General features: G+C 36.9%; 1 non-coding gene across 1 annotated transcript; it reads left to right on the top strand.

Annotated features, from left to right (window-relative positions):
- Nucleotides 1-4,814: 4,814 nt before the first annotated feature.
- Nucleotides 4,815-4,922, top strand: LOC148562392 (small nucleolar RNA R71). Its single transcript, XR_015886455.1, has one exon. It is a non-coding gene; the product is annotated as a small nucleolar RNA R71 (small nucleolar RNA).
- Nucleotides 4,923-11,569: the final 6,647 nt, after the last annotated feature.

Below are 11,569 nucleotides of genomic sequence, written 5' to 3'. Positions count from 1 at the left end.
GGATGAATTGAATAGAAAACAATAGTACTTTGCATTAATCTTTGAGGAACAGCAGAGCTCCACACCTTAATCTATGGAGTGTAGAAACTCTACCGTTAAGATTACATAAGTGAAAGGTCCAGGCATGGCCGAGATGGCCAGCCCCCAAAACGTGATCACAGGATCAAAATACGATCCAGGATGTCAAATACAATAGTGAAATGTCCTATTTATAATAAACTAGCTACTAGGGTTTATAGAAGTAAGTAATTGATGCATAAATCCACTTCCGGGGCCCACTTTGTGTGTGCTTGGGCTGAGCTTTAACTTTCTACGTGCAGAGGCCATTTGTGGAGTTGAATGCCAGGTTTTGATCCATTTCTGGCGTTCAACTCTGGTTTTTGATCCATTTCTGGCGTTGAACTCCAGAATTGGGCAGATAGCTGGCGTTAAACGCCAGTTTACGTCATCTATCCTCGAGCAAAGTATAGACTATTATATATTGCTGGAAAGCCCTGGATGTCTACTTTCCAACGCAATTGGAAGCACACCATTTTGAGTTCCGTAGCTCCAGAAAATCCATTTTGAGTACAGAGAGGTCAGAATCCCACAGCATCAGCAGTCCTTTTTCAACCTCTGAATCTGATTTTTGCTCAAGTCCCTCAATTTCAGCCAGAAAATACCTGAAATCACAAAAAAATACATAAACTCATAGTAAAGTCCAGAAATGTGAATTTAACATAAAAACTAATGAAAACATCCCTAAAAGTAACTAGATCCTACTAAAAACATACTAAAAACAATGCCAAAAAGCGTATAAATTATCCGCTCATCACAACACCAAACTTAAATTGTTGCTTGTCCCCAAGCAACTGAAAATCAAATAGGATAAAAAGAAGAGAATATACTATAAATTCCAAATTATCAATGAAACATAGCTCCAATCAAATGAGCGGGACTTATAGCTTTTTGCCTCTTGAATAGTTTTGGCATCTCACTTTATCCATTGAGGTTCAGAATGATTGGCATCTATAGGAACTAAGAGTTCAGATAGTGTTATTGATTCTCCTAGTTTAGTTTGATGATTCTTGAACACAGTTATTTTATGAGTCTTGGCCGTGGCCCTAAGCACATTGTTTTCCAGTATTACCACCGGATACATAAATGCCACAGACACATAATTGGGTGAACCTTTTCAGATTGTGACTCAGCTTTGCTAAAGTCCCCAATTAGAGGTGTCCAGGGTTCTTAAGCACACTCTTTTTTTTCTTTGGACCTTGACTTTAACCGCTCAGTTTCAAGTTTTCACTTGACACCTACACGCTACAAGCACATGGTTAGGGACAGCTTGGTTTAGCCGCTTAGACCAGGATTTTATTCCTTTAGGCCCTCCTATCCACTGATGCTCAAAGCCTTGGGATCCTTTTTATTTGCCCTTGCCTTTTGGTTTTAAGGGTTATTGGCTTTTTGCTCTTGCCTCTTTCTATTTTTTTTTCGCCTATTATTATTTTTTTTTTCTGCAAGCTTTGTTCTTTGCTGCTTTTTCTTGCTTCAAGAATCATTTTTATGATTTTTCAGATTATCAAATAACATGTTTTCTAGTCATCATTCTTTCAAGAGCCAACATATTTAATATTCTTAAACAACAACTTCAAAAGACATATGCACTGTTCAAGCATACATTCAGAAAACAAGAAGCATTGTCACCACATCAATATAATTAAACTAAGTTCAAGGATAAATTCGAAACTCATGTACTTCTTGTTCTTTTGAATTAAAACAGTTTTTATTTAAGAGAGGTGATGGATTCATAGGACATTCATAACTTTAAGACATAGTTACTACTACTAATGATCATGTAATGAAGACACAAACATAGATAAGCACATAACATAGAAAACGAAAAACAGAGAAAGTAGGAACAAGGAATGAGTCCACCTTAGTGATGATGGCGTTTCCTTCTTGAGGAACCAATGATGTCCTTGAGCTCTTCTATGTCTCTTCCTTGTTTTTGTTGCTCCTCCCTCATTGCTTTTTGATCTTCTCTTATTTCATGAAGGATGATGGAGTGCTCTTGATGTTCCACCCTTAATTGTCCCATGTTGGAACTTAATTCTCCTAGGGAGGTGTTGAATTGCTCCCAATAATTCTGTGGAGGAAAGTGCATCCCTTGAGGTATCTCAAGGGTTTCTTGATGATGAGCTTCTTCATGTGCCTGTTGAGATCCATGAATGTGCTCTCTTGTTTGCTCCATCCTTTTCTTAGTGATGGGCTTGTGAGATGAATCTTTCCATCTCCCATGGCTCAGAGGTGGAAGCAATTGTCTTCCCTTTCCTCTTTCTTGAGGTTTCTCTGGCCTTAGGTGCCATTAATGGTTATGGAAAAACAAAAAAGCTATGCTTTTACCACACCAAACTTAGAATGTTGCTCACCCTCGAGCAAAAGAAGAAGAAGATATGGAGGAGATGGAGGGATGTGTGTATTCGGCCATATGGGTGGGATTGGGTAGGAAAAAGCTGTTGAATTTTGAAGGTAGGTGGGTGTATGGATGTGAGTGGTAAATGGAAAACAGAAGGGATGATCATGAATGGAAAGAGAGATGATGAGGTAGGTGGGGATCCTGTGGGGTCCACAGATCCTGAGATGATCCTGTGGGGTCCACAGATCCTGAGGTGTTCAAGGATTTACAACCTTGCACCAAATTAGTCATGTAAAATGCCCTTGCACACAACTCTGGGCGTTCAGCGCCAGGTTGGTGCCCATTTTGGGCGTTCAATGCCTATTTGTTGCCCATTTCTGGCGTTGAACGCCAGAACCGTGCTTGTTCTGGGCGTTCAGCGCCAGCTCCTCTCCAGGGTGCAATTCTGGCGTTCAGCGCCCAGATGATGCCCATTTTGGGCGTTCAACGCCAGAACCATGCTCTGTTCTGGCGTTGAACGCCAGGCAGGTGCTTCCTCCAGGGTGTGATTTTTCTTCTGCTGTTTTTGATTCCGTTTTTAATTTTTATATTTATTTTGTGACTCCACATGATCATAAACCTATAAAGACATATAACTAAGAAAAATATAGTTAGATAAATAAAAATTGGATTGCCTCCCAACAAGCGCTTCTTTAATGTCAATAGCTTGACAGTGGGCTCTCATGGAGCCTCACGGATGTTCAGAGCATTGTTGAGACTCTCCAACACCAAACTTAGAGTTTGGATATGGGAGTTCAACACCAAACTTAGAGTTTGGTTGTGGCCTCCCAACACCAAACTTAGAGTTTGACTGTGGGGGCTTTGGTTAACTCTGCTTTGAGAGAAGCTTTTTCTGCTTCCTCTCCATGGATGCAGAGAGAGATCCTTGAGTTGTAAACACAAGGTTGTCCTTATTTAATTGAAGGATCAATTCTCCTCTGTCCACATCAATCACAGCTCTTGCTGTGGCTAGGAAAGGTCTTCCTAGGATGATGGATTCATCCTCTTCCTTTCCAGTATCCAGGACTATGAAATCATCAGGGATGTAAAGGCCTTCAACCTTTACTAACACGTCCTCTACTTGTCCATAAGCCTGTTTTCTTGAATTATCTGCCATCTCTAATGAGATTCTAGCAGCTTGCACCCCATAGATTCCCAGTTTCTCTATTACAGAGAGGGGCATGAGGTTTATTCCTGAACCAAGGTCACACAGAGCTTTAAAGATCATGGTGCCTATGGTACAAGGTATTATGAACTTTCCAGGATCCTGTCTCTTCTGAGGCAATGTCAGTTGATCCAGATCACTTAGTTCATTGGTGAACAAGGGAGGTTCATCTTCCCAAGTATCAATGCCAAATAATTTGGCATTTAGCTTCATGATTGCACCAAGAAACTTGGCAGTTTGCTCTTCAGTAACATCCTCATTCTCTTCAGAAGAGGAATACTCATCAGAGCTCATGAATGGCATAAGGAGGTTCAATGGAATCTCTATGGTCTCTAGATGAGTCTCAAATTCCTTTGGTTCCTCAAAGGGAAGATCCTTATTGATCACTGGACGTCCCAGGAGGTCTTCCTCCTTGGGATTCACGTCCTCTCCTTCCTTTACAGGTTCAGCCATGGTGCTTATGTCAATGGCCTTGCACTCTCCTTTTGGATTCTCTTCTGTATTGCTTGGGAGAGTACTAGGAGGGATTTCAGTGATTCTTTTACTCAGCTGGCCCACTTGTGCTTCCAAATTTCTAATGGAAGACCTTGTTTCATTCATGAAACTCACAGTGGCCTTAGATAGATCAGAGACTAAGTTTGCTAAGCTAGATGGGTTCTGCTCAGAATTCTCTGTCTGTGGCTGAGTGGATGATGGAAAAGGCTTGCTATTGCTAAACCTATTTTTTCCACCATTATTAAATCCTTGTTGAGGCTTTTGATCCTTCCATGAGAAATTTGGATGATTTCTCCATGATGAGTTATAGGTGTTTCCATAAGGTTCACCTAAGTAATTCACCTCTGCTATTGCACGGTTCTCAGGATCATAAGCTTCTTCTTCATAAGAAGCCTCTTGAGTACTGTTGGATGCAGCTTGCATTCCATTCAGACTCTGAGAGATCATATTGACTTGCTGAGTCAATATTTTATTCTGAGCCAATATGGCATTCAGAGTATCAATCTCAAGAACTCCCTTCTTCATAGGCGTCCCATTATTCACAGGATTCCTTTCAGAAGTGTACATGAACTGGTTATTTGCAACCATGTCAATGAGTTCTTGAGCTTCTGCATGCGTTTTCTTTAGGTGAATGGATCCACCTGCAGAGGTATCCAATGATATCTTAGATAACTCAGACAGACCATCATAGAATATATCCAGGATGGTTTATTCTGAAAGCATGTCAGAAGGACACTTTTTGGTCAGTCCTTTGTATCTCTCCCAAGCTTCATAGAGGGATTCACCTTCTTTCTGTCTGAAAGTTTGAACATCCACTCTAAGCTTGCTCAGCTTTTGAGGAGGAAAGAACTTGGCTAGGAAAGCCTTGACCAGCTTATCCCAAGAGTTCAGGCTATCCTTAGGTTGAGAGTCCAACCATACTCTAGCTCTGTCTCTTACAGCAAAAGGGAAAAGCATGAGCATGTAGACTTCAAGATCTACTCCGTTAGTCTTAACAGTATCACATATCTGCAAGAATTCAGTTAAGAACTGAAAAGGATCTTCAGATGGAAGTCCATGAAACTTGCAGTTCTGCTGCATCAGAGAAACTAATTGAGGTTTCAGCTCAAAGTTGTTTGCTCCAATGGCAGGAATGGAGATGCTTCTTCCATGTAAATTGGAATTAGGTGCAGTAAAGTCACCAAGCATCCTCCTTGCATTATTATTATTTTCGGCTGCCATCTCCTCTTCCTGTTCGAAAATTTCTGAAAGGTTCTCTCTGGATTGTTGTAATTTAGCTTCTCTTAATTTTCTCTTCAAAGTCCTTTCAAGTTCTGGATCTGCTTCAACAAGAATGTTCTTGTCCTTGCTCCTGCTCATATGAAAAAGAGAGAACAGAAAAATAATAATAATAATAGGGGTCTTTTTTACCACAGTATAGAGGTCCCAGTGTGAGTAGAAGAAAAGAAGAAGAAGAAATTCGAACACAGATGGAAGAGGGGGTTCGAATTTGGGTGAGATGAAGTGTTAGTAGATGAATAAATAAATAGAAGGAGATGAGAGAGAAGGGGAATTTTCGAAAATAATTTTTTTGAAAAAGAGTTAGTAATTTTCGAAAATTAATTTTGAAAAGGGTTAATAGTTTTTCGAAAATTCAAATAAAAAAATAAAATGATTAAAAAGAAATTTTGAAAAAAGGGGGAGATATTTTCGAAAATTAGAGAGAGAGTTAGTTAGGTGGTTTTGAAAAAGATGAGAAACAAGCAAAAAGTTAGTTAGTTAGTTGAAACAAATTTTGAAAATCAATTTTGAAAAGATAAGAAGTTAGGAAGTTAGAAAAGATATTTTGAAATAAAAAATAAGAAGATATTTTTGAAAAGATATGATAGAAATTAGTTTTTTTGAAAAAGATTTGATTTTTTAAAATCTCAATTAATGACTTGGTTCACAAGAAATCACAAGATATGATTCTAGAACTTAAAGTTTGAATCTTTGTTAACAAGCAAGTAACAAACTTAAAATTTTTGAATCAAAACATTAATTGATGATGTTATTTTCGAAAATTATGTGATAAAGATAAGAAAAAGATTTTTGAAAAATATTTTTGAAATTTTCGAAAATAACTAAAAAAATGAAAAGGATTTGATTTTTGAAAAAGATTTTGAAAAGATAAGAATTTCAAATTGAAAATTTGATTTGACTCATAAGAAACAACTTGATTTTAAAATTTTTGAAAAAGTCAACTCAAATTTTCGAATTTGATGAGAAGAAAAAGGAGAAGATATTTTTTTTATTTTTGAATTTTTAATGATGAGAGAGAAAAACATTAAAATGATGCAATGCATGAAATTTTTAGATCAAAACAATGAATGCATGCAAGAATGCTATGAATGTCAAGATGAACACCAAGAACACTATGAAGAACATGATGAACATCAAGAACATATTTTTGAAAAATTTTTAATGTAAAGAAAACATGCAAGACACCAAACTTAGAATTCTTTAATGCTTAGACACTAAGAATTCAAGAATGCATATGAAAAACAAGAAAAGACACAAAACATGCAAATGCAAAGATCAAACAAGAAGACTTACCAAGAACAACTTGAAGATCATGAAGAACACTATGAATGCATGAAAATTTTCGAAAAATGCAAGATGAGTATGCAATTGACACCAAACTTATAACATGACTCAAGACTCAAACAAGAAACACAAAAAATATTTTTGATTTTTATGATTTTCTAATTTTTTTGTATTTTCTTTTAATTTTTCGAAAATCATTTTGAAAAAGAAAAATAAGGATTCCAAAATTTTTAATATGAATTCCAGGAATCTTGCCATGTTAGTCTAAAGCTCCAATCTGAGGGTTAGACAAGGCTTAATAGCCAGTCAAGCTTTAGCAGAACTTTACATTCAGCAGCCAATTTGCTAAGAAAGATAAAGAAGCTCTTCTCTTGAGTCCAAAAGAATTGAGGTATGGCTTTACAGCCAGCCAGGCTTCAACATGCTTCATGAAACACTAGAATTCATTCTTAAAAATTCTGAAGAAAAAAAAATATATTTTTGAAAATATTTTTATTTTAAGATTTTTTTTTTTCGAAAACAAAGGAGAAAATTTTTTAAAAAATTTTTTGAAAAAATTTTTGAAAAGAAAACAAAAAAAAATTACCTAATCTGAGCAACAAGATGAACCGTCAGTTGTCCAAACTAGAACAATCCCCGGCAACGGCGCCAAAAACTTGGTGCGCAGAAAATGTGATTACACTTTGATTATGTAAAATTCATCGCTCTTTCTTTCCCTGGCAATGGCGCCAAAAATATGATGCCAATACCATGGTTCACAACTTCGCACAACTAACCAGCAAGTGCACTGGGTCGTCCAAGTAATACCTTACGTGAGTAAGGGTCGAATCCCACGGAGATTGTTGGTATGAAGCAAGCTATGGTCACCTTGTAAATCTCAGTCAGGCGGATATAAAATAGTAATAGAGTTTTCGAATAATAATTAAATAAACATAAAATAAAGGATAGAAACACTTATGTAAATCATTGGTGAGAATTTCAGATAAGCGAATAGAGATGCTTTCGTTCCTCTGAACCTCTGCTTTCCTGCTATCTTCATCCAATCAGTCTTACTTCTTTCCATGGCTGGCTTTATGCAAGGGCATCACCGTTGTCAGTGGCTACATCCCCTCCTCTCAGTGAAAATGGTCAACGCACCCTGTCACGGCACGGCTATTCATCTGTCGGTTCTCGATCATGCTGGAATAGGATTCACCCTCCTTTTGCGTCTGTCACTAACGCCCAGCACTCGCGAGTTTAAAGCTCGTCACAGTCATTCAATCATTGAATCCTACTCGGAATACCACAGACAAGGTTTAGACTTTCCGGATTCTCTTGAATGCCGCCATCATTCTAGCTTACACCACGAAGATTCCGATTAAGAGATCTAAGAGATACTCATTCAGTCGAAGGTAGAACGGAAGTGGTTGTCAGGCACGCGTTCATAGGGAATGATGATGATTGTCACGTTCATCACATTCAGGTTGAAGTGCGAATGAATATCTTAGAAGCGAAATAGGATGAATTGAATAGAAAACAATAGTACTTTGCATTAATCTTTGAGGAACAGCAGAGCTCCACACCTTAATCTATGGAGTGTAGAAACTCTACCGTTAAGATTACATAAGTGAAAGGTCCAGGCATGGCCGAGATGGCCAGCCCCAAAACGTGATCACAGGATCAAAATACGATCCAGGATGTCAAATACAATAGTGAAATGTCCTATTTATAATAAACTAGCTACTAGGGTTTACAGAAGTAAGTAATTGATACATAAATCCACTTCCGGGGCCCACTTGGTGTGTGCTTGGGCTGAGCTTTAACTTTCCACGTGCAGAGGCCATTTGTGGAGTTGAACGCCAGGTTTTGATCCATTTCTGGCGTTCAACTCTGGTTTTTTATCCATTTCTGGCGCTGAACTCCAGAATTGGGCAGATAGCTGGCGTTGAATGCCAGTTTACATCATCTATCCTCGAGTAAATTATGGACTATTATATATTGCTGGAAAGCCCTGTATGTCTACTTTCTAACGCAATTGGAAGCGCGCCATTTTGAGTTCTTTAGCTCCAGAAAATCCATTTTGAGTGCAGGGAGGTCAGAATCCAACAGCATCAGCAGTCCTTTTTCAACCTCTGAATCTGATTTTTGCTCAAGTCCCTCAATTTCAGCCAGAAAATACCTGAAATCACAGAAAAACACACAAACTCATAGTAAAGTCCAGAAATGTGAATTTAACATAAAAACTAATGAAAACATCCCTAAAAGTAACTAGATCCTACTAAAAACATACTAAAAATAATGCCAAAAAGCGTATAAATTATCCGCTCATCAATTAGCTTAGGCTAGTGAGAGTGTTTATCATTTGATTTTGGGAGTGTTGGGAACATTGGATAGAGATAAAAGTATGTTTTTGTAATTGTGTTGAGAATCTTAGGAATTGGGTACATACTCATGTATTAATCATGTGTAAACCATATGCATTGATGCTCTTGTATATATTTTAGTTTGAAAAGAAAAAAAAAATGAGAAAAACAAAAAGAAAAAAAAATATATATATATATAAAGAAAAAAAAAGAAAATATATAAAAAAGAAAGAAAAAGAAAAGCAATAAAAAGGGGACAAAAAATACCCCAAAGTCAAGGTTCAATAAAGGTCAATGCATGTGTGTGGTAATCAAAAGAGAATGCATGAGTGTGTGAAAAAGTGAAGAATGGGTAGTTAGGTTTGTTTAGAATTGTATAGGTTGTCATAGGTTAGGTGAGAAGTTTAAGTTAATCAAAGATTCAAATTTCAAGCTCACTTGACCATATGCATCCTACCTTGACCCTAACCCCATTACAACCTATGGGAAGTCCTCATGATATTTGTATGCATGCATGAAGTAATTGTTGATTGTTAAATGAAAAACAAAATCTGAAAAGCATGATTAGGGGAGAATTGAGTGAATCAACCCCATACACTTGAGCGACCAGAGCGGATACACATCCAGTGAGGGTTCGATTGCTCAATTACATGTTTCCACCCATGATCATCTCTTTTCTTGCAAGTTTGGAAAATCTTTTTAATAATTCAATTCAATTGTGGGTTTGATTTGATTGCTATGACTTTAGCCCTTGTACTTAAATATGTTTTCTTGGAAGTTGACTTGTTTTGACCAAGTGGATGCATTCATGTAGATAGATTGCATATAGTTAGTTTGCATTGAATAAATGTCGATACCCCTTTGCTTATTTCTTGATTTTAGCATGAGGACATGCTTAGTTTAAGTGTGGGGAGATTTGATAAACCCCAATTTTGTGGTTTATCTTGTGTTCAATTTGGGGAATTTTATCAACTTTTCCCACATTTAATCAATGAAATTGCATGGTTTTGCAATTCTCCCTTGATTTGTGCTTAAATGTGAAAACATGCTTTTTAGGCCTTAAAATAGCTAAATTTAATTCACTTTAATTACATTCGATGCCTTGATATATTTTTTGAGTGATTTCAGGTTCATAGGGCAAGTATTGGATGGAAGAAGTGAGGAGAAAAGCATGCAAAGTGGAAGAACCCATGAAGAAATGAAGGAACCGTAAAGTTGTCAAGTCCGACCTCTTCGCATTCAATCGACCATAACTTGAGCTACAGAGATCCAAATGAGGCGGTTCTGGTTGCGTTGGAAAGCTAACATCCGGAGCTTCGAAATGATATAAAATATGCTATATGTTTCTTCGCGTTAAGGGGTGCGTACACGCCATGTACGCGTGTGTGCCGATTCTGCCATAGCCCACTAATGTGAAATCGCCCCCAACGATTTCTGAAGCACTTTGGGCCTAACCCAACTCATTTCTAATGCTATTTCATGCAGAATTCAAGCTTGGGCAAAGGGAGGAGCAATTAGTTTAGCCAATATGAGCCTTTAGTTAGATTTCTAGAGAGAGAAGCTCCCTCTTCTCTCTAGAATTAGGTTAGGTTAATCTCTTCTAGATCTAGGTTCAATTACATGTTTTCATCTTGTTTCTTTTATAATTTCTTGTTCCTACTACTTGATTCTCTTAGTTTTCATGTTAATTTCTCTTTTATGTTCATGGATTCTATTGTTGGATTTGATTTACTTTTAATGCAATTTAATGTTTAATGTTCTTTTAATTGTTGATTTGAGTAGTGATTTACTTTCCTTGCAATTGATAGTTGGTAGATTTTACTATTTCTTGCTCATTTATTATGCTTTCTTTTTATGCCTTCCAAGTGTTTGACAAAATGCTTGGTTGGATGTTAGAGTAGATTTTGAGCATTCTTGGCTTGGAAAGAGTAATTAGGCAATCTTGAGTCATAAAAACCCAACTCATGTTGGTGATCTAGAGTTGTTAGCTAATATTGTTTCCATTGATGCTAATTTTTTGCTAATTCAATTAGTGAGTTGATTAGGACTTTTGGAATATTGTTTCCATTGACGCTAATCTTTTACTAATTAAATTAGTGAGTTGATTAGGACTTTTGGATTGAGATTAGCTAGTCTTGTTAGACTTTCTCTCATGGAAGATAACCTATATCTTCTTCCAATATTGGAGATGACGTAATGAGATAAATTCTTGTTTATATTTGTGACATGATTAATTAGTCTTGTTTGACTTTCTCCCTATTTGTTGGAGTTGACTAAATAAGATGAATTAATCATTGCATGACTAGGATAGAAAGCCTATGATCTCAATTCATTGCCATGAATGTCTCTCTCTTTATCACTTGCTTTCTCTTATTTACTTGTCTTCTTTAAATACTTGCATGATTTACTTTTCTTGTCATTTATTTTCTTGCCCTCTTATCAACCAAACCCCCCTTGCATTTTCATAGCCAATAAAATTATACACTTCATTGTAATTCTTTGTGAGACGACCCGGAGTCTAAATACTTCGGTTAATTTTTATTTGGGGTTTGTTATTTGTGACAA

Source organism: Arachis ipaensis, chromosome B6 (assembly GCF_059453495.1).
Source record: "Arachis ipaensis isolate K30076 ecotype BB chromosome B6, ASM5945349v1, whole genome shotgun sequence".
Lineage (NCBI taxonomy): Eukaryota > Viridiplantae > Streptophyta > Magnoliopsida > Fabales > Fabaceae > Arachis > Arachis ipaensis.
This window is presented reverse-complemented; position numbering and strand designations above follow the sequence as displayed.